Source organism: Atractosteus spatula, chromosome 13 (genome assembly GCF_055471065.1).
Source record: "Atractosteus spatula isolate fAtrSpa1 chromosome 13, fAtrSpa1.hap1, whole genome shotgun sequence".
Taxonomy (NCBI): Eukaryota; Metazoa; Chordata; class Actinopteri; order Semionotiformes; family Lepisosteidae; genus Atractosteus; species Atractosteus spatula.
In genome coordinates this window covers 40,338,380-40,342,400 of record NC_142718.1, presented here as the reverse complement: position 1 = coordinate 40,342,400, position 4,021 = coordinate 40,338,380, and the positions used below count along the sequence as shown (strand labels likewise).

The window sequence follows — 4,021 nt, the reverse complement described above, 5'->3', positions numbered from 1 at the left end:
GGTTTGGCTGTAAGCTTCTGGAGACCAATGGCAGTTTCTTAATTATTTCTTAAAGGATACCTTGATGAGCTGCTAAGAAGGCTGCACCAAGTCGCAATGAGTGACAAGAAACTGTTCTGTGGAGAATCCTGATTTTTGTAGACATTTTACAGAAGTTAAAAGGGACCCACTGCAAGGACATGACGAAGCCTTCCTCCTTTACAAAGAGAGGAGACGAATATACTGCTGATGCTCTCTAGTTATTTAAATAGCACTTCAATCTGAAATGTAACAAATTAAATATCGATTAGTAATAGAAATTTGAGACTGCACTTTTGTTTCCAATTGAGACCCCAAAGAAAGGCAGCGACGACAGCAGGGAAGACATCAAAAATGCAGATGTCAGTGGTGGGACGCCTGCTGACTGAGCCAGAGGCAGGAAACTAGACAGACCCAAAGTCAAGAAGATGGCATCAGGACCAGCAGGGGCCGAGACGAAGGAACCCCGAGCTGAAGGTACCAAAGGCGCTGGGCCGTGTTTCTGGGCTGGGACAGTGGCAGGAGCAAAGGCAGACGTTACGTTAAAAAAAGAAAAGGTAGACATTAAAAGCTGTAAGACACCCGCTGACTGAGCCATAAGTGGCACACCGATCAAGGAAGGAAACAGTTGGAGAGCCAGGAATATTAAGAAACAGAAACAGGGAAACGCAGTAACATGGAAGGCCTTGGGGCTGGAGTAGGGGCAAGCCAGGGATCCTTTTGATGACTTGTGTGCCGAGTCACAGTATTGCGGAAGGCAGAAGTATGGTGGATGACAGATCTTGATTTAAAATTGGTGCAATCTTTTTGAGGAAATGTTGTTATGCTAAACAGTGCGCTACTGTGTCTTTTGTATACTGGCGTCTTAATTACCTTACCTCAGTTTCATTATCCAGAAACATCACCGCACTGAGGAAAGCCTGCTTCATCATTACAAATATGAAGTCATACAGAATCAGAACATTCGATTTTCAATGGTATATAGTTCTCTATGCCCTAATGCCACATGTTAAGACTCTTGATAGACTGAAGAAATTTCGATTTTGAAAACAGTCAAAAAGAGGCCGTTACTGAGGGCTTTTACCGATATAGTTGTTCCTGCATTATTAACAGAATACTGTTAATACTTGCCTACTTCTTTGCTCCTCAAAAGCATTCTTTCAAAGCTATTACAAAGCCAGTGAAACTCCTGCATTTTTAAGCAGGGACAACCTTTTAAATCTCAATTTCTGAGGCATCAGCTCCCTCTTCTGGGCATTACTGGAAAGTCATGATTTATGCATGGGACAAACCTTGTTAAACCCAACTGCTGTCACTCACAATTTAAGAGCAAAAATAAACCAGATAACTCTCTATTTTGATTTTATTAATTCAACATTAGCCAACAAACATCAGCACTTCGATACAGTTTCTGAAGCAATCCGATTATACAATTTACAATAAGCTCCCCCCTTAATTAAGAAACATGTCTCAGGTCAGCTCCCAGACGAATGAATGATTTATTTAGCACATGAAGGTGAAAAGGGGGGGAAAACGAGGTTCGAAATCAAACCAGACAAGATCATGTGGGAATTAAACCAGTCTTTATAGTGTTGAATCAAAGGAGTAAGAGGTTTTTGAAGGATGTCAAAAGCTCAGGAGAGGTCTTGCATTCAGTCAGTAGCCACATCACATCAGGCAACGTAACCGTAAATCTTCTACTTAGACCTCTGCCTCATCTTTCTCCTCTTGCGCTTCAGTCTGGAAGGAAGCACTACCAAGGTTAGCCACTGGAAACTCTTTAACAAATACTGAGATTAATACTGAGCTACTCCAGAACTTGTTTAACTTGAAACAGGCAGAGTGATAGCATTTTTCATGAAAGTTTGCCAGCGGTCATATCACCCTGCAAACTCAAAACCCGCTGAAGCTAGGCAGGCTTGAGTCTGGTCAGTACCTGGATGGGAGACTGCCTGGTTAAGCTAAAGTTGCTGCTGGAAGAGGTGTAAGAGGGGCCAGGAGGGGGTGCTCACCCTGAGGTCTGTGTGGGTCCTAATGCCCCAGCATGATGGAGTGACTGTACTGTAAAAATGGCACCATCCTTCAGCAAGGTCCTCCTAATAACCTCCATCTATGAACTGGCTTCATCACTCTGCTCTCCTCCCCACTGAGAGCTAATGTGTGTTCAGCGTACTTGCACACTACGGCTGCTAAAACATCATCCAGGTGGATGCTGCACATTGGTGGTGGTGGTGGTGGAGGGTCCAGAAAAACACTATATAAATATAAGGAAATATTATTATTGTTGTTTAAAGATCTTAAAATGAAAAAGAACTTCCTAATTAAAGTCGATCTAAGGATGCCCTCCAGACCACACTTCACACACATAACGCATTTCGAAGAATTGACTCTCATCACACTCCACGTGTAGTTTGTGTATTTAAAATGTGCGTTACGATGCTAACAATGACTGTAGACTTATCAAATTAATGTTGTACCAACCTGCGCATTCGCTTCTTTCGCCACTGGGGAAACAAGGAAAAACTCTTAAGTAAAGCAATTTAAGACTGCCACTCCTGCAGCTCTTAATTCTAAAGGTTATGTACCAAGCACGTCATACATCTCGCGAGTAGTTAATACATATTGCAAGTTATATTACGCCGCATATGTTATGTTTTTAAACAACACACATTTCACAATGAAAACAATTATTATAGAAGTGTAACAATTCAATTCCAATATCAGGTCTTTGTTAAACATCTTTGAAACAGAAGTAAGACACATTGCTTTCTCATAAAATTGATCTTTCTTTCCTTACCTTAGCCCTCATGGCTCAAAGAAAGTACCTAGAAAAAAAGTAAGAACATAAATAATTAAAAGAAGGAAAAGAACACTTCGGCATAAGCAGTTGTCACATTCGATTGAAATGGATTTAAAAAACAACAACCTGAGAAAAAAAAAACACCACCTACCAGCCAGCAGCAAAACCACCGAATCCCGGAAGAATGAAGCAAATGAACCGGATGTAAAAAGCCCATCTCCTTAGCAACGGGCACGTTTTACTTCCTGTCGCACAGGGGTGTGTTACATGCAAGCTACATGCTGCTGCTACGTACAAATCAAATCAAAGTTTATGTGTCAAATGCACAACAATACAGCGTGCAGCAGTAGTTGCTGGCAATGAAATGTCTTTTCTGTGAGCACACAGAAATGGCAAGAAGTATCTTCCAACCCCTGTACAGACGAAACACTACGGCAGTTGACCCATTCCGTTATCCCATTCCTGCTTGACAGGAAACATAGGGCATATGCATTGAGCACGACCCGGACTAAGAATAATATTAAATAAACTTATATAATGCTTTTCTCAAAGCGCTTTACAAGTAATGGAGGCGCTCTCCTCCACCACCTCCAGTGTGCAGCCCCACCTAGATAATGCGCCAGTCCGCTCCTCACACACCAGCTCTCAGTGTGGAGGGCAGCAGAGTGATGAAGCCAGTTCAGAGATGGGGATTATTAGGAGGCCATAATTGATAAAGGTCGGAGGGAATTTGCTCAGGATACCGGGGTAACATTCATACTCTTTTCTAGAACCGCCCTGGGATTTGTATTGACCACAGAGAGTCAGGACCTCAGTTTTACGTCTCATCCAAAAGACAGCACTTTTTTACAGTGTAGTGTCCCCGTCACTATACTGGGAGATTAGGACCCACACAGACCGCAGGGTGAGCGCCCCCTGCTGGCCCCACTAACACCTCTTCCAGCAGCAGCCTTAGTTTTTCCCAGTAGGTCTCCAGTTACTGACCAGGCTCACACCTGCTGAGCAGCAGTGGGTTGACCAGACGTCCTCTTTTTGAAACCTAAAATAACGGTCCGGCCGGGATTTATAAAATTCCAAAAAATGTCCTGGATTGTGTTTTGCTCGTTACTCAGACTGTGTAAACAAACAGGCCTAACTACAGCATTTTCGTTCGTTCCACGCATTACCGGTAGATGTTTTGAACTTACACGCAGCGTAGCTTGA

The 4,021-nt window shown here is 42.9% G+C and overlaps 1 long non-coding RNA gene across 1 annotated transcript; it reads right to left on the bottom strand.

Annotated features, from left to right (window-relative positions):
- Positions 1-1,367: 1,367 nt before the first annotated feature.
- On the bottom strand, positions 1,368-3,045 carry LOC148822428 (uncharacterized). Its single transcript, XR_016093898.1, has 4 exons — positions 2,970-3,045; positions 2,816-2,843; positions 2,500-2,522; positions 1,368-1,758 (listed from the first exon to the last, which is right to left on the bottom strand). It is a non-coding gene; the product is annotated as an uncharacterized LOC148822428 (long non-coding RNA).
- Between the last annotated feature and the right edge of the window lie 976 nt (positions 3,046-4,021).